This window comes from Melospiza melodia, chromosome 1 (assembly GCF_035770615.1).
Source record: "Melospiza melodia melodia isolate bMelMel2 chromosome 1, bMelMel2.pri, whole genome shotgun sequence".
NCBI classification, from domain to species: domain Eukaryota; kingdom Metazoa; phylum Chordata; class Aves; order Passeriformes; family Passerellidae; genus Melospiza; species Melospiza melodia.
This window is the reverse complement of record NC_086194.1, coordinates 164,672,405-164,692,035: the sequence shown is the minus strand read 5'-3', so window position 1 is coordinate 164,692,035 and position 19,631 is coordinate 164,672,405.

Genomic DNA, 19,631 nt, shown 5'->3' with positions numbered 1-19,631 from the left:
CTAAGAAATTTCTAGGACTAGACAATATCAGAAGCATGAGAAACAACTGAGTCAAGGCTTTAGATGGGCAAAAATTTAGAAGAAAACACCTAATTGCTAAACAGACATAAACATAATCTTTGCCTTATTTAGATTGCAAGAAAACAGTGTAATCATATCTTATTACACTTTTATAGATTAAAATGTTTCAGAATATTGATTGAAGTAAAAAAAAAAAAAAAAAAAAAAAAAAAGGTGGATCTGGCACTCTGAATACTTTCTTTTGTCCTTGAAGAATTGGACTCTTAAACTTCCTGTCTGAGATATTGGAATATTCTTGAAATTCAGTTTCTTAGATAAATTAGGTAAGATTTTTGCACTAAAATGATTTCTTTCTTTCTTAGGAATTATTATTTTTATATTCACATTCCTTTATACACAATTCTTACAAGTAATAGCAGCCACATGCATTTACTATGTCATATCTGCCTGGAAAGATTTATATTTACTGAAATTTCATTATTTTGCTAAGTAAAACTATTCTCATCTTGTTTTCACAGAAATCCAATTTTCATGTGTAGTTTTTTTTAACTTGTGTGCTTTCCCAAGTAATATCAGGAGGGCAACTAATGTGAATAGAATAATGCGTTAAAAAAAGAAAAAAAACAAACAAAATAAAAGCAAAAACAAACAAACAAAAAAGAAAAAAGAAAACCAACCAAACCAAACAAACAAACAAAAAAAAAAACCACACCAAAAAACCAACAGATTTAAGCCTTCCTTGAGGGTCTTGTGGGTTACATTTTTTTTACTGGTAGCAAAGAGTAAATTTACAGTACAGCTGCATCCATACCATGGATTTTTTGCCATTTTCTTGCCAGTTAAAGTGCTTCTACTTTCTGTATCTCCCTAGTGGAAGGCATACAGACCTATTTTAATTCCTTATATACCCTGAATTTATTTAAAGAAAAAACAAACAAACAGAGAAAAATAGAAAAGTCATTCTTTGCTTCTTGTTGAGCAAAATACAACTCAGCATATCCCCCTGAGAAAAAAACAAATAACAGAAAAATCTATATTAAGGGTAGAACAAGCAAGAGAACATTGCTGAAAAGGTATAAAGCACATCTTGCACTGTTTCAGAGGTTACTAAAATTCATTATAAGAATGTGGAGGGGTAAAAAAGGTAAAAGGAAACCAGAAACAAAATAAATCTGAAAGAAAAAGCCTGGCTTATTAAAGTGCAGCACAGGAATGACACAGTCTTGTGGCCTGAGAAGCAGAAAAGAGCAGGGGGCTCCTCTGATCTCCTGCTGTCTCCAAGTGCAGCAGCCTTCACTGCTCTGCTCCCCAGCAGGAGATGATAACCAGGTGTCCAGAGGATGAACCCAGCAAGGAGCTGGACACTCCAAGGGATGGGAAGGCACTGCAAGCTGCATGCACCAATGGCTTTGCAGAAATAGAGAAGCTCTTTATCCAGACAGTGCTCAAGGCAAAGTTCACAAGTTCTGCTTCTCAGGTGCTTCTCTGGCCTGTCAAGTGAGTAAAAGACTTTATATGCTCCAAAATTACAGAATGTTGGCCCCACATTTTCTAAATCACTGAAAGTCAAGTCATGCAGCCTCGTGTGCTCACATGTGGACTCCATGTGACGCAGGAATGTGATCTCAACTTAAAAACACTACAATTAATCAGGTGTGAAAGTGCCTCAGCAATCTTCTGGACGGACAGGTCACTTCAGGCTTTTCCAGGAGTTCAGGGCTCTTTCACTGAGGACACTACAGCTGTGAATGCTTTGGAGAACGGGAATGCACCTGTGCCAGAGATCTTGAGTAAAGTAAACCAGACACAGTGGATGGAGGCAGATTTTCAGAGCCATTAAACTATTTTTTTCAGCACTCTGATGGTACAGGATTCCTTCAGATCAATGCAAATGTAAAATATAAATCCCCTTTGTGAAGCCAAGGAAATGCAGAGGGGCTCTGCTGTAAAAAGAATCAGGTTTGAGGACTACATGAAGGCAGGCAAATTAAAATGCTTAAAACAAAATTACATAAGAAACTGGGGGGAGAGGAATTTCAGCAGATGATGTACCTTGCCAGCAGAAAGGGACCAGCCAAACATCTCCAGATGTCGTTGTTGTTCCTGCTAGAAATTAGAACAACTGAAAGTCATCCCAGAAAAGCAGCTTTGCTGGTCCCTGCAGTTTTTTTCACAAAGTCCAACCTCCCCCTCTACATTATATCTACTGTCTTCTGTCACTCTGAAATGTGCTACTATTCTGAAACAGTTGGTGTTTCTGTTTGCTCTTCTTGAGCAGGGGTGGATGAAACGAAACAGGAGTGAGGGCTGGAGTGAGAGCAGGGACTGGTGTGTATTTTGTGGATTACATTTTTGGTGCAGGAAAGTATGAACACCCACAAAGTTCTGTTCTGCTGTACAGGCTGGCCAAGTCTGATTCCTATGGCTTCCTCCCACTCATGTTTGCCTTTTTCAAAGGCTATTTTTTTCTCTTTTATGTCTAAGACACCAAGTCCATATTGCATAAGGTGAGAAAAGGCCTTCACCTCCCCAGGTTTTGAATTTTTTTGTTGAATTTTGTTTTTAATTTCAATGGTGTATAATGATCTCTAGCTCTTTCAAAAAAATTAAATTAAGACTTCTGTCATTGTGAAACAGTAGAAACAGTAGAGAAGAAAAGAGTTTCTTACGGTAATAGAAAAATAAACCAAACCTTGTACACAATGGACTGCAAGATTTCTTTGTATCTGCCTAACTGAGAAAAAACTAAACTGAAGGCAGATTTATTTATTGGGTAACAAGCCTGCTCTGAATCTAATCCTTTCTCAGGCCAAGTTTTTGGGTTTAGCCCTGTAAATCTAATAAACTCTGAAGAAGTGAATGGCATGTCTCCTGGGTTGCATCAGCATCAATGAAACAGGGTAAGTGAAATAGGTACAAAGGTGCAGAAAAATGGGTTTATTTTTACAGCTTGAAGTCCATTTGGAACAGGTGAATAGTGAAGGGATATCTTGCCAAATTATGCCCTAGGGAAGCAAAGGGTAGACATATACATACAGCCAATCATGTACTAACATCTTTAATGCTCTTTTTGGGTCATGTTCTAGTAACATTTACAACACAAGAACTTCCTGCCCATCATCTGCTAAACATTTTTTGAGCCCTGCCAGACAGAACCACACTGTAACATCTGCTGATGTCAATACAGAAATAGGTACCAGCCATTCAAAAGCAGTAAAAATAAAAGATGTTTTCCATGTCTTCACATTAAAAGCAAGCCCTGTTTCAATGAATGTTTCAGCTCAGGAAAGATTTTGAGATGGGCTTTTTCATGGTTACACAAGTCAAATATTTTCCTCTCTCTAGAAGATATTGTCAACTATGTTTCACAAGAAGCCAAAGAAAATTAGGTCCAGTTAAATTAAAAATGTGGAAAAGTTGACAATTAAAAAGGTGCTATGCATGTTTAGCTGATTCTCAAAATAATTGATGAAATCCTTCAAGTCAAAGGGAGTGTTTGTATTCAGTGTATTGGGATTTATTTCACCATTATGAGTTCAGCAGTTGTTGTGTATCCCAACAGAACAGAAGCCTCACTGGAGTGTGCTGCAGCATAAATTAAGGTGTTAAAGCAAGCCATCACTGCAAAGATCCCATGGCATAGGGAGAACTAAAAAATGGATTGATGGTGTGAGCAGAGATGTGCTGTCTTCAGAGAGCAGCTCCAAATGAGATCTCCTCTGGGCCCATTTTGAATTTCAGAAACTGGGATCAGGATCTGGGTGTGCCCTTGCACCAATTTTTATCACACTCTGCAGTTGCCCACACTGGCAACACTTAGAAAACTTTTGAAATATAAATGATCATCATAGAAGTATACAGTACAGCAAGAGCAGTCTGACACAGGGAAATTAAACTGAACTTTGACTGCTGCTCACCAGCACATTTTCTACTACTACCTTTGTAGTGTGCATGATTTTTTCTTCATTACTGGTATCTTGTAAAAATATTTAAAATAACTCTGGTACACTTTTTGTCCTTTTAATTTTCTTTTGGCTGAAAATGTCACCTTTCAATCAATGAATCAATGTTCTGCATACAGCAAAACTCATCATAGCTGGGCTTTTTGTTGGCTCTTTCATGGTCACTGACATTACACTCAACCTCAAGCTGAGGAGAGAATTTGCTTGAAACAGATTTGTGCTTTTTGGCACAAGGAAGACAAAAGCAACCTGACCAAACCTTGAACCTCACCACCCCACCCCAATTCATAGATTAATTCCAATCTATATTTGCAAATGTTGTGCTCAAAAGATCCCTGAAGTAAATACAACATGACCATTTGGAATTTATGGACATCTACTGCCCTATTTCATTACTGAGACAAAGGTGCTAGAAATTCCAATAGCTCATTGGTGGGACCAAAGTCTGTACTGAGCAAAGGTTGTGAACATTTGCATATGGAGGTTTTAGATGTGACAGCTCATTTGTTTTCTTCTCTTATTTTCACCACAAAAAATATGAGATTCAAATCAAAATCAGGATGCAAATATTTGCTTATACCTCACACTCCTTCTCTTGCCTGATTGAGATTCATTATATTATTGCTTTTACCTGTTAATTTTCTCAGTCATGAGTAAGGCAGAAAAACAGCAGTTTTGCCCATAAGATGCCACAATCAAATCAGTTCAGCCCTGTCTGTATGCAAAGAAGAATATTGCAATGTCAAGCATAAAGTGTAGTTAATTATTTAAGCTGTAAGTAACGAAGAAATATTTTAAGCACAGAGAGTAAATCTACCACAAGACATTCCCTACCAGATTGAGTCAGCTTTATAGTAGATTAAACTGTAGCCTCAAACTACTTGATAATTCCACTTTAATGTTCCAGTGTGTCAAATTTTAATACTAAATGAGTGTGAAATTTTAGCCAGAGGTAAAGCAAAGTTTTAAGACTGGGAAGATGATGCTGGCTAAGGGGAAAAAAGAAAGTTCATGGAAACTAAAATAGGTTCTGATTTTACTGGGTTTACTGTATTGAACATATGAAGAAACAACAATAACAGAAAAAAAAAAGACTAATGATAACCAAGGAATTAATAACTCATAATAGTTAAGTCATAAAATAATAAATCAGTTATTTTGCCCTATTTCAGGTAAGGAGAAGAGAAGTTCACAATGATGAACTGAGTATGTGCTATACCCAAAACTTCTAACTTAAGGGTTCAGTGCTGTAGGATGATATTTTGGCCACATTGAAGCCACAGTAAAACTCCCATCTGCAGCTCTTATATCACACTGCAATATTATCTCCCCTCCCCAGAATAGCCTATGACTTTGCCCTCCCACCAGTCCAGTGTGTTTTATGATAGACATTTATTATATGGACAGATTAATCTACATTTTTTCTGGTCAAAGTCTTCAAGATGTTCTGGTATGTCAGTAAGTCCTGACCTTGCTCTGTTGTTGACCTGTACAGACTGTGCTCTGCACCTTGACATCAAGGAGTGGGCACTCACAGAGGTCTGCCAGGATTTTATGGTGCTGGTGCTTCCCAAATATTAGCATTAAATAATTTCAGGTGTCTGCATCAGGAAGAGCAATTCCAGCAGGCCAACAGAGGTGATCCTGCCCCTCTACTCAGCCCTGGTGAGTGAGACTGGGATCCTCAGTGCAAGAGAGACAAGGAGCCACTGGAGAGGGTCTGAAAAAGTGATTAAAGGATTGGAGCATCTCTCTTATGGGGAGAGACTGGGCTGTTCAGTCTGGAGAAGAGAAGACTGAGAGGAGATCTCATCAATGCATACAAATTTCTCCAAGGCAGGTGTGACAGTGGTCACAGGGGTTCGTGGATGAGGGAAGAGACGAAAATGTTGACTCCATGTTCAGAAGGCTTGATTTATTATTTTATTTTATATATATATATAATATATATATTTTTTTAATATATATGTATAACATTATAACTATACTAAAAAAAAATAGAAGGGAAAGGTTCATCTCAGAAGGCTAGCTAAGAATAGAATAGAAAAGAATGATAACAAAAGGCAGCTCTCTCGGACTCTGTCCGAGATAGCTCGCCCTTGATTGGCCATTAATTATAAACATCCAAGATGGCCAATCAAAAATCTACCTGATGCATTCCACACCAGCAGATAACCATTTTTTACATTTTGTTTCTGAGGCCTCAGCTTCTTAGAAGAGAAAAAAATCCTAAGAAAAGATTTTCACAAAAGATGTCTGCGACAGCAGGTGCCAAGAGGCTGGAGCTGACTCTTTTAGTGGTGCCCAGAGATGGGACAAGGACCAATGGTCTTAAGCTAGAACAGAAATTTCACTTCAACATGAGGAAAAAATTCCTGACATCGACCAAAGATGGCAGAGCACTGGGACAGGCTGCTCACAGAGGTCATGGAGTCTCCCTCTCTGGGACATTCAAAACCCACCTGGATGCATTCCTGTGGGAATAACCTGCTCTAGGTGACCCTGCCTTGGCAGGGATGTCCCACCAGGTGATCTCTAAAGGTCCCCTGCAACCCTAACAATTCTGTGATTCAAGGTCTGTGACTCTGCACCACCAGCACATTATGGCAGTGGGTATTAACAGCATCTGTATGTCAATAGGGCATTTAGAAATAGAGTGGGGTGACCAATCTGAGATAAAAAAGGAAATATTTGCCCACTAAAGTATGAAATTTGTGATTTTTGAGTCCAAAAATTGAAACTTATGTACTGCACAGTCCCTTCCTAATACTGAGAGACATTAACTATTGCCTACTTCATGCTTATGGATGGGAATAAGGTATCCCCCTTATTTGACTTTTTTATTGTTAACTTTTGAAACCATTGGTCACAAATATGTGCTGAATGGTTTCAAAATATATTGGGGTTGAAAACTTTGAAGTTTTCAGGTTTGGCACAACACAAGAAAGCTGGCTATAACAAAAGCCCTCTTGCTCATGGGTTTCCATCTTGTTTGGGGCCTAGATGAAGTCATGGAGGAGAGCAAATTCCTGGAACTTCAGCGCAGTGGCCTCCATGCACTGCAGGTAGATCTCACCAGGACACCCCAGGCCACATTCCTGTGCCTTATTCCTGGTGCCTGGCAGGCACTGGGCTGTGGATGGAAGTGAACACGGCATGAGTCATCTTGGAGGAGAGGGAAGTGCTGTGCTGTGCTGTGAGTGGGAGGAAGCCTTTGGATGAGCTGGCAGAAGCTGTGCCTGCCACAGGAAACAAAGATCTGTCACTACCCCTGAACTCCATCACTCCAGTGGCCAGATGCAATTCTGACTTCCCTCGCCTGGTGACTGTGTCACATCCCCCTGGTAAATGTGTCCTGATGGTCTCTGTCAGCTCCTGACTGTGACTTTGCTTCTGAGCAGGTCAGGGCCACCTATGATGGTGATTTGGGGATGCAGCTAAAGTGTTTTGGCCAGGTAAGGACACTGGGAATGCCTGAGGTGGATGTGGATTGAGATTCACTGTGTGGACTTTATTCAGCTCTGTTTCAGGGTGGGCTGTACCCAGGGTATTTTTAAATCCTAGAATCATATAATGGTTTAGGTTGGATGGGAGTTCAAAGATCATCTAATCCAGCCTCAGCTCCATGTGCAGGGATGACTTTCATGGAAGGTGGAGGACAGGGAAAGGACAGACAATCTCTGGAGATGTCTATCAGAAGTGTTTCCTTTGCAGGTGCAGAAGCAGATCTGCACAGTGTGATAACAAAATTTCCTGATATATTAGGTGAGAGCTGGCAACACAGCATGATGGGGAAAAGAATCCCTTTAAATTATGATAGCTGCAAAAAATTTCCTAGCTGCAAATCTGTCCAGTGACAACATGCCCTTCACACATCTTTTATGAGGAAGTGCCTCTTCAACATTTACATGTCCCTTCTAATAATGAAGAGGGGCAATGGAACTGTCTTTAAAGCATCTTGGCTCAGTGGCTGGGGCACAGAGGGCTCAGGCCTGCACCTGATCCTCTCCTTTGTCTGCATCTTCTCATCCCAGTGGGATCTGCAGCTTCTTCCTCAGACATGATGAAGCAGGAGCCATGGAAGCACCAAAAATAAGCAATTCCCCCAGTTCAGGCTCTTCACTTTAGAAAAGCTGCTTTCATCCCTTGTGGCAGTTTTTCAGAATTAGAATCAAGTGACCTTAAATGTGTTTATCATTTTATTATGCAATTAGCAGCATTGCAATGTCCTGTGATTTCTTTTTGTGACTTAAGCCTCAAAAGTGAATTGAGGAGCTATCCTAGAAATAGACACAATAGGGAATTGAGAATAGTAATAATTACAAACCTCCTGAGTTTTCCAGTCTCCCAAGTTAATATTTTAATTAGCTATTGGTACTTAATTCACTCCCAGAGGCAGTTCATTTAAACCATTGCAAAATCATTTTTAAAGTTATTTCGGTTTTTGAATCAGAATATTAAATCAATGCTTAAAATATCTAGAAAGTTCATGCTTTTCATTCACATTTACACAATGAGTTTCAGAGGGAAAAGGAAAAGAAAGATGATTTTCATTCTATCCACGGTTTTTCAGTGCATCACCGAATAAATCCCGTGCTTAACAGCCCCACCTCCTGGTGAAAAAGCAATGAGGAAAACATTTTACTGGCAGTGTTCTCTGATGTAGCTTAAATAATGGAAATGCTTTCTTTTTTTGTTTTGCATGACAGCTCTAGAGAATGTTTAGAGCTTTTTTCTTTTTCTTAGATATATTCTGTCTTTTTTTCTCTCACATCACAGGGATATTATACTCTAATTACTGCTTTTCTCCTTAATATCTCCTTTAAAATAGATGAAAAATACACTCTCTGACTTTTATGCCTCTCCATAGACAAATCCAAAGCTAGAAATCAGGAAAAACCCAATAGGAGGATCCAGGAAATTCTGAAGCTGTTCTTGAGTACAATGTCTTCAGGAGATAAAGCATGAGACCATGAGGAATCCCAAGATGGTGTAAATCTTGGAGAATAAATCATTTTATGTCACAAAACCATTATCCAGTAGCATGGATGAGCCTGCACCTGCCCTGAGGAAGGATTCTTCCCGTGTGATTCTTTCCTGTGCCAAAATCGAGGTTCCCACTTAATATTTTTTTCACAGTAATCTCCTAGTAGTTTATTCTAAAACCTTTTATCCTCTTTTGCTGATTCCTTGCCTCCAGAAGTAGACTTATAAAATTTCTATGAACCCAAAACAGTTAATAACAAGAAGAGGACTGCCAGCATTTGGGAGATGAAAACAGCCCACATTCAATACTTGGAAGCATCATGAGGACAATGAAAAGGTCAGTGACTTCATTGCTAAACAGAGCATGCAAGGAAGGAGTGCAGCGTGTGAGTGGAGAGGGGCTGGATGTTTCACCATGGGAAAACTTCAGTATAAATCATAAGCAAGTTCAATTAAGATCTGCCACTTTGGCTTTTCTGATTCAGTCTCTGCTTCAACCTCTGCACCATCTTTAGGCTTGTCAGCACCTCTCTCCTCCAGCTACCTATGAGCCCAGCTCTTCCCCAGGGTCAGGATTCACAGAACTGAGGCTGGCCCTGCAGCACCTTGCAGAGTGGAGACTGTGCTTTGCTGTGTGCTGCCTTCTGAGCAGGGCTCCTCAGGGCTCCTCTATATAATCATGGAGCACAGAAAATAGAATACTCCTGGCCCTGCACAGGACACCCCAGCAGTCCCACCATGTGCCTGAGAGCACTGTCCAAGTGTTTCTTGAACTTTGTCAGGCTTGGGGCTGTGACCACTTCCCTGGGGAGCATGTTCCAATGCCCAAACATCCCCTGGGTAAAGAACCTTTTTCTATTATCCAACCTAAACTTCCCCTGGCTCAACTTCAGGCCACTCCCTAGGGTCCTGTCAGTTTTCACCAGAGAGGAGTGCCTGCCCCTCCCCTTCTGCTCATCAGGAAGGTGTAACTGCAATGAGACATCCCCTCAGTCTCCTCTTCTCCAGGCTGAACAGACCAAGTGACCTCAGCCACTCCTCATATGGCTTCTCCTCGTGGCACTTTATTGCCCTCCTTTAGATGTTCTATCATAGCTTTATATCATTTTTATATTGTGGTGCCCAAAACTGCCCCCCAGGACTCAAGGTGACGCCACCTGATTGCAGCAGAGCAGGAAGGACAATCCCCTCCCTTGCCCAGCTGGCCATGCTGTCCCTGATGCCCCCCAGGACAGGGATGTCCCTCCTGGCTGCCAGGGCACTGCTGGCTCATGTTTAACTTGCCCTCAACCAGGACCCTCTCTGTGGCATTGCCCTCCAGCATTTCATTCCCCAGTCTGTCCACACATCCAGGTTCTCTGCCCCAGGTGCAGAATCCAGCAGTTGCTTATGCCTCTGCTAATATTTCCAGTAATTTGCCTTTAAGTACTAATCAAGATCAAGCCTGAAGTTCCAACACAACACATTAGCATGTGAGGAAAACGTTCTCTACTCGTATCTGAAAGGGGCAAACCAGACCTGGCCACAGCATTTGGCTCCACATAATCACTATTCCATTTGCAGGCTTAACAAAATGCTGCATTACATTTCAGGCACTTTTGATTGCTCTTGGGGTGGTAATAAAAAAATCAGTTGTAGGGTTTTGTTTTAGGGAAAAGTGTAAGAGATGTAAAAGGAATACATGCCAGGAGTTAAGAGGAAATACACATGGTTGAGAGGCACAGGAATGTCATGGGGTCACAGCTTCAAAGACTCAAGTCCCATCTAGCCACGTCCTTTCTGTTGCTCAGATCTCCCATCACAGGTTGCTTCAGGCTGCCTCGAGGACCCTCCTTGCTTTGTTCACCTCCTTTCAAAGTATCAGCAGCCTTTTCTGGTTTGCAGTTTGTTCTGGTTTAAAAAGTAAATTAAGTCGCTGGGGAAGAAGAGGGAAGGGGGAGAGGATACCTGTGCACATGCCCTGAGATCGAATTGAACATTTTATCTTGTTTAAAGGGTTGCCTATAGAAATAAATAACATATAAAATAAATGAGAATGTTATTGGTATGTAGACTTCAGCTCTGCCATCTTCTAAATACACGATCATACAAAATATTCCGGTGCCTAAATAAATTGCCAAAATGGGCTAATTTGATTCCCCTCTCACAGAAGCAAACTCTGAGAGTATCCTACCTTATCTACTTTACCTACAACATTTACCCTCAGTGCAAGAGCCAAAATGAGGTTCATTGATCCAATTCAGTCCATACTGGTGGAGAATGAAAACCATTGAGGACTGAAATAACTGCTAAAGTTGACTCTCAGTGACCACAACACAAACCACTTTCACATCAGATACTGGACTCTGGAAGTGTCACCAAAATTATTTAGGAAAAGACACTGAAAATGAAGGAATTATCCCTTCATCTCTTGCTGGACTGTTCAGGAGGATTGCAGCATTCCTTCCATGCTGCACTAAGCCATATGAATAATAGAGGAGTTTGTTTTTCAGGATGTCAGGGAAAAACCTAAATTACCATTAAACCACTCTGTAGATGCCTGGAGCTGGTACAGGGGTAATAGTGGCAGGACTTAAGAATTTAAGAAATGAATCTGAAGGTTGTATATAATGTATCTGAAGCAAAAAAGAAATTCTGACCAAAAAATGTAACTATCAGTATGCCTGGTAATGTAAAGCATCTGAAATACAAGTGGGAGAATAATTTATAACCAATAAACTAAGAAACATATATGTGTTTTTCTCAATAGAGTTTGTATGATCTTGCAAAGTAAGTGATTAATAAATTGTTCATGAGCAGCTCATTGCAGTATTGGACCTGTGAGCTGTGTTAGATTACTACATGAAAAGCATTGGGACTGCTATGTGGACCCAACCAAAGTAAAAATTTAATCAAAGGAATTGCTTTGTGAGTGAATTTTGTTGCGAATAAACAATTCACGCATTTAATTATTAAACACTAAATACCTTTTAATAGTTGCTTTCTAATATTCATTTCTTTGGGCTTACTATTCCATTCACAAATATTTTTTTGTCATGTGTTTAAGTTGAATGTTGATTTACTGCAATTTTTCACAGAGAAAACGCTATTAATAAATTAGTTATTATCAATAATTAATATATATAAATAATAGATAAATGTTAATAAATTAATAATACAGCCAGTAGGAAATAATTGAAAGTAAATACAAAGTTGATTCATTCAAAGTGGAGAAAGTATTAAGAAGGATTAGGAGACCAGTGCTGCCAGTAGTGGTTTCAATGTCTTTGAGGAAGCCCTGTCACTTTGGGATTTCTTTATTTCCACTTTTGATTCTTCATTGACTTTGATTTGTATTAATGATCAATTTTTGTCAGTTGTCATTCACTTCTAGACTTGAAATGTTACAGGACTTTTAGAAAATTACCAAAACTCAACCTTTCCCTGTAAATCTAATGAGAAAAGAGTGATGCTGGTAGAAAACCTGTCAGCTTTCATCACAGTGACAGACAGGTTTTGCTATGAAGTCCCAGGGATGCAAGAACAGGAGTTCTTACAGGAGTTGTGTTCTACTGACTTTCTTCTTAGCATTTTTTTAATTTTTACAGTTCTGTAGCCATCCCTTCAGAGTTTCACACTGATTTAGCAACAGGTTAAATTAAGCAATTCTTTGACGACTTTGAGGAATCTGGATATGATAGGTAAAAATTTCACCCCCCTTTCTGACTTGTACAGGTCTGTTTCCTTGGGTTTGAGGAAGAAGCAATTTAAATAAAATTTAGATAAAGCAATCTTCAAACAGCTTTGTATCAGATAAAGTAATCTTTCTTCAATCTGCTCAGAGCAAATAACTTTGAAGTTGTGAGCAATGGCTGTGCCACTGTAATGTTGGTTTTCTCACTGGCTGGGACAGAAAGTAGCTTTTCATTCTGGATTTCCATAAGCATTTTCCATCATGCTACCCCACAATAGTTCAGCTGATTAACTAAAATTTTTGCTTGTTTTTCAGCACCGAAAAGAAGAATCTTTCTAAATATGACCCTCCTCCAGAAACAAAAAATACGCAGTCTGGTTTAGACTGAGCAGACAGATGACAAGAGCAGCATATTTAGAGAGAAAAATAGCCTTGGGAAACACTCTTTGCAGTCCCACTTCCAGTACACATGTAAGGAGCTGTGTTATTCAAGCAAAACAAGTTGTTTCAGGTTCTGAAGTCAACCAAGAACTTCTGAAAGTTGAACTGTGAAGTTTGCATTACCAAATCAGTGTAGCAGAATGGAGAGTATCTTTTGAATGACTCAACCAAGAGAAAAAATAAATCTTTAAATCTTCTCTAATTTAATTTCAATTTAAATTAAAAGGGTTCAGGTAGAAAATAAACAAAGAGAAGTTTTCAAATGCTGTTAGAGAGGTATCAAAGGTGGAAAACCATGTCAGTCTCAGGAGATTCCCTCAGATTAAAAGAGTTTCAGGCTGCAAGATTCTTAACTAATAGTCTTATGCTTTTGTGGTCTGAAAGAGGGAGATAACAGTAGGAGGTAAAAGCAATTAAGTGGTGATACAGAAAGATGAAGAAGACCTGTGAATGTGCAGTCATGGCCTCTGACAGCTCTCTTCTGCACCCTGGTACATTTTGAAGGTTCTAGGATTTTTTTCCTTTCAGTATTATATTTGCTTTAAGGGGATGAGTAGTGTGGTGTGGCTTGCAGGCTGATGAGTGACCACATGAAATCACTCAGGCTGTTCCATGCAAAGCATCTCTTTCCTCTTTGCCTGTGGTTGCTGTGGGTGATCCTCACTGCTGTGGTGTCCAGGCTGTGGGATCCTCACTGCTGTGGTGTCCAGGCTGTGGGATCCTCATTCCTGCTGTGGTGTCCAGGCTGTGGGATCCTCATTCCTGCTGTGGTGTCCAGGCTGTGGGATCCTCACTGATGGAGGTGTCCAGGCTGTGGATCCTCACTGATGGAGGTGTCCAGGCTGTGGATCCTCACTGATGGAGGTGTCCAGGCTGTGGGATCCTCACTGCTGTGGGTGTCCAGGCTGTGGGATCCTCACTGCTGTGGTGTCCAGGCTGTGGATCCTCACTGATGGAGGTGTCCAGGCTGTGGGATCCTCACTGCTGTGGTGTCCAGGCTGTGGGATCCTCACTGCTGTGGTGTCCAGGCTGTGGGATCCTCACTGATGGAGGTGTCCAGGCTGTGGATCCTCACTGATGGAGGTGTCCAGGCTGTGGGATCCTCACTGCTGTGGTGTCCAGGCTGTGGGATCCTCACTGCTGTGGTGTCCAGGCTGTGGGATCCTCACTGATGGAGGTGTCCAGGCTCCTGCCCCAGCCCAGGCTGTGACCAGCAGTGAGGGGTCCCATCAGTCCAGCACCAATGATCTGGGGGACAATTTCACTACAGATAAAAGGATTGCCCAAATTGTGTTTTTCTCTTGATTGCTGTGTCTTTTAAAGCTTGATTATCACCCTCTGTATTTAAAGCTTGCTCCAGTTAATTTCAAAAATTTCTTCCTCTTTCACTCAGCTCAGAAGGAACTTTCCTTCCATGTAGTCCATCAGAGAAAGTTGTACTCCATGACTTGGATACAGTGTTGTGAGCCAGCTGCTGCTTTGCCAGCTTTCCTACTTCTTGCTTTTCTTTTTGATTCATTATTCATGCATAGAGTAAAGTATCTAATCTAATCAAAATATTAAGACTCTACCTGTGCTTTTTACTGCCTCTTTTTTCCCTTTCCAACTTTTCAGAAAAGCTATTGCTGTTTTATAACAAATCCCTCACTGTGACAGTGAAAAATTAGAGAAGGCAACACATGTTCCTATTCTAGAGGGGATTATCTTCTGTGCTTTTTCCTTTCTAGGAAATTATTCTCTATTCTTTTCTAAAAAGAGAGGACTAACTATGAAGGTAGGTGCTAAACAAGAAATAATCATGCACACAAATATTTCAGATGAGAATGTTGGATGCTTTCCACTGAAATTTTTCTCACCTGTTATTCTTTCTTTCAGACTCCCTGTGAATATGTGCTTACTGCAGGCATTCCTTTATTCAGAACAATTCCACAAAGTTTATAAGGAAAAAATTGAATATGAATAAATGCCTCAAAATAATTGCTTTCAAACCTCACTTAAATATTTGAATGGGTGAATTAAACTTAAATAGACTTTCTGCATGATGAAAAGAACGGGCATGATATCTTCTACTATGCAGCAGAATGCATTCTCTCAAAAACAGAAAACAATTTCTTTTTGAAATATCAGAGTCTCTCCACAAACCCTTGCATTCCTTTAGACACAAACATCTCTCTCTAAAAGATATTATTATTTTTCTTGCATTTTTTCATGCTGTCCAAAATCAGCACATCTTGAATTTTAAGGATTCTAATGTTGGTGTGATCACTGTGGCTCAAATAAAACATGAATTATTTGAATTACCCCTCCAATCTTCTGCTGACATCATGCTCAAATATTATGATACAGAGCTTAGAAAAGAAGCAGACAGATGAGCAAGCTGGAATCAGGTGGAGATTTCTTTGGTACCACTGGAGATGAGAGCAGCGTCCCCCATGACAAGAACTCAGTCTGGATGTGGGAGTATTGGTATTGCCATCAGTAATTAGCCACTTCTGAGTCTTTCAAGTACCCTGCAACATCTGAAAGCTGTAACACAAATTTACCTGTGATATTTATTCTGAAGTGCTAGTTGTTCCCTGCTGGAGGGTGATATTATTTCTGGAAAACTTGTGCCTTGACCATGATTGATTTAGCAGCAAAAAGCATCCTGTGTTTCACTCACAGAGAAAGTGAGCAATATTTCCGGGCAGAGCTAAGTAGATATTCCTAATTTAGTTGTCCTGATCTGGGAAATAAACACTTTTCTTTAGGTACAGACTATTTTTCGTTACAGCTCCTTTGCAATGTCATGGCCATTCACTCAGCTCTGCAGAGGTCAAGCACTGGTGGCACGCTCTCCATGAGGATGGAGGTGCCTCTCTGACATTGATACAGCTCAAGACTCTCATTGCTCATTCACCTCCTGCACCCTACAGCAGCTCTCCAGGGTCACACAGGAGGTGTGGAGTAAACCCAAGGATTAAATGAAAAGCTGGGTTTTAGCTCTGTTTCAAGCTTCAAACCAGAAAACAAACATTTCCCTTCTTGACCTATTTTAAAAGTGCAAGTCAACAGCTGAAGTTCTTTCACATATACACAAGTACAACAGGAAATGGGAATTGGAAATTAAGATTAGCATTCCTACTGCTTTCATTTTTTTCCTTTCTTTGTCTTCTAGATGAAGAAAATAAAAACCAAGTACTGCTTTATAATAACAAAAAAAAGTATTTGCGGTGAGTTGAAAACTTCGGAGGAAATAAAAGACAATCTTAATAAACAGCATTAAATGTTACCAGACATGCTTCCAAGGAGATTGTTAGCCAGATTATGAAATTCTGGACAAGTTGTCCTATCCTCAATTGTAAGCAACTTTTGAACCATTAATGTTTTCATCTTCAGTCAGCTAAACCTCATAAAAGCATCCTATAGCTTTTGTGGAATGAATGTAAGAAATAAAAGGTCTCCAGTATGAAACATGGATAGAAACCTGACAATGATAAGAGATTTTCAAATAATGGAGGAAATTCACTGGAAAGTATTTATTGATTGTGCTGTTTGTTCATCTGGAGTGCATATAACTTAGACAAGGCTGGCAGAAAGATGTTATGCCTTTCATTATGCCAGCATCTACAGGTGGAAAATAGGCTAAATTATTAATCTGTCAGCCCTTTTTCATGTCAGCTCTCCGTGTTATGTTGCTAACTTCCACATCATCATGGCAATGTCATTATAACCCACCTTCCTAAGGATATTACATAACCAAGGTTAATTATTTGCACCATACTGGCAAATTCAAACTGGTGAGGCTAAGAGGTCTTACAGGCAGAATTATTCAGCTCTTGGTGCTCTATGTCCAGTTTATGTCAGTGACAAGTAACTTCTGTCATAAAGCAAAACACAAAAGATTTGGAGCTGCATGCTGAGAGGAAACAGGACTGCTGTCCTCTTTTATTTCTCTATTTATTTTGTCTCTCCTGAAATCAAAGAGCCCTAGAGAAACATTCAAGATTTACCATAAATCTACAGAAGCAAAGTTGGTCAATGCAGAAAATAATTTGTATTTGTGAATATACTTGTGTGAGCCTATCCTCTGAAAAGCTTATTGCAAACTCGTTTACATCTGAATTGTTAACTATTCCATTATTCAATTGTACCGTTTAAATATGTGGGTTGATCTGTGCTAGAAAATCTTTGAAATTTGTTTTCCTCAAAATGTGGGCACTGGAGCATTATACTCTCCAAGTGATATGAGAAAATTAGATTCAGTCTTTTGAGCCTGCTTGCTTTGAATGAAATTCTGCTGTAAATACAAGAGTCAGATGTGGTTGGGAGAGTGGTTTTATTGCGGATCTGGCCTGTTTTGTATTTGTTGCTGAACACATGTAGGCAGAAGAATTCATGCTGCACTGCAGTAAAACTAAAATGCCACTAGAATATATGTGACAGCAGAAGAAAGCACCATACTTCAGGATTTTTCCATGAAAAAATAAAGACAATAAAATTAAATAAATAACCTTTGCATTTTACTTATTTATTTGGTTATGGATTTTGCATGAAATCAAAGAAAACCATTGTTTTAAATCACTTATTCTCATACAGATGCATCCCAGTGGGCCTTATAACCTTTCTAATGAACCACTTCTTCTGTCACTACAAGACCTGAATCTGTCAAGTATTTTTTTATTCTTATTCTATATTTTAAAAATCCTGGTTTCATGCACAGATTTTTTTTCCTTTTCCTGCAAAATGTAGGGATTTATTGCCTGTGACCTACACAGTGCCTTATTTCCTTGCTAATAATTGGATATTTGCAAGACACGATGGAAGTTTGGAGAGAGAGAGAGAGGCAGAATGCTCCTGGAGGAAGATCAGTATTAAATGAGAACAACTATGAGATTTCCTGAAATTGACCATGTTTCAGTCCTTCCTAGCCCTCAGTCATGCATAGATATTTACACTCTAATGAAGCAGAAGGGGGGAAAGATGTTTCCTTGCCCTTCCCACTCACTCCAGCATAATTCCACTTGCAGTTAAGTGTTTTTTTAAAATGACAGTATGGTTTCCAGGTGCCCTAAAGCTTGCCTGAATGATACAGAACTGTGAGGCTGAAGATGTCACATGGAACAATTTATATCTCTGGCTGGCCTACACCCATACAAATAGACAAAAAGAAATCTCACTACATCCAAATGCCAATCTAGGAAAAAGAATGAAAGGCAGAGCACAGGAAGGTAGAATTATGTCCTGAAAATTCACTGATTCTGACATTTTCATGCAGAAGTCAGCCAGTGGAGACTTCAAATTGGATGCATAGGTAATACAAGTTGGTGGGGATTGGTGCTGGGTAGTGATGGAAGAGGAGTAGAAACACCCTTTTAAAATTTATTTACTAACTTAATTTATTTTTTACTTCTGTACTGCAAGAGAGGGGCACTGCATCCGATGTGGTTGTTAGTCTGGGGAAAACTGGAATAGATACAAAAAGTTGTTACAAGAATAATTAGAGCACTGAAGTACATGCCTTCCTGTGAGAGACCTGAAGAACTGAATCTGCCCTGCTTTTCAAAAGATGACTGAGAGATGAATTGATTACAAAATGTTTGCGTTAATGAGGAGAAAATAGAAGTCTTTCATCTAGTGGAGAACAGCCTAACAAGAATTAATGACTACAAGCATCAGCCACGCAAATGGAAATAGGAAATTTGGCATGTATTTTGAAAAATGAAGTTGATTAGCCAGTAGTTCGAAACTCCTAAAGGAGAAGCTGAACATTTTGGTTACTGTTGGATGATAAGTTAAAACTGTCTGTAAGGCTACAAGTTGCAGGTCACTGAATCACAGAATCAACACCTGTGTCACACAATGTGCATGCTCTGGACAATTCTGCTTTTTTTGTGTCTATGGTAGTGCCCATACACCACTGCTATGTCCATTGCACCACTGCTTTGTCCACCCACACCACTGCTTTGTCTATTGCACCACTGCTTTGCCCATTACACCACTGCTTTCTCAATCTGCTCATTTTCCCCAAGAGTCCTTGTCCTTGGATGTCATTAAGACTGTTTAAAATACACATCTGGAAGTCCATATTTCAGATTTCTCTTTGAAAAGAAAGGACTTTAAGCAAGATTTTTTGAACTTTTGTCCTTCATCTTGCAGTTTATGTGGCATAAGACCATGTCTTATGGGATTTTCCATTTGCATTGAACCTTTATTTCAAACTTTGGGCTTGATGTGACAGCCAGGCCATGGTTTGGGATAATCACCTCTGTCAACCTGCAGGCCAGTGCCTTGCACACTTCCTTTGTTACCTCAATTCTGTTTTGTACCCACCAACATCCAAACAAGAACAGGAATAAAACAATTAGCCTCAAGCAACAGAGGGAAGTTGCTATGCAAGCTCTCCGCTGGTGAAGTGATCAGCGATGGGCGCTGCTGTGCCAGGGATTTTGAATTTCTCTGTTGCATAACCAGTTTCCATTCCAAGTCCTGTTTTCTTGAGCATCAACTGCTGGTAGGTTTGCCTTTAGAGTGAACCGACAAAACACATTTGTGTGATCCAGGTTGTT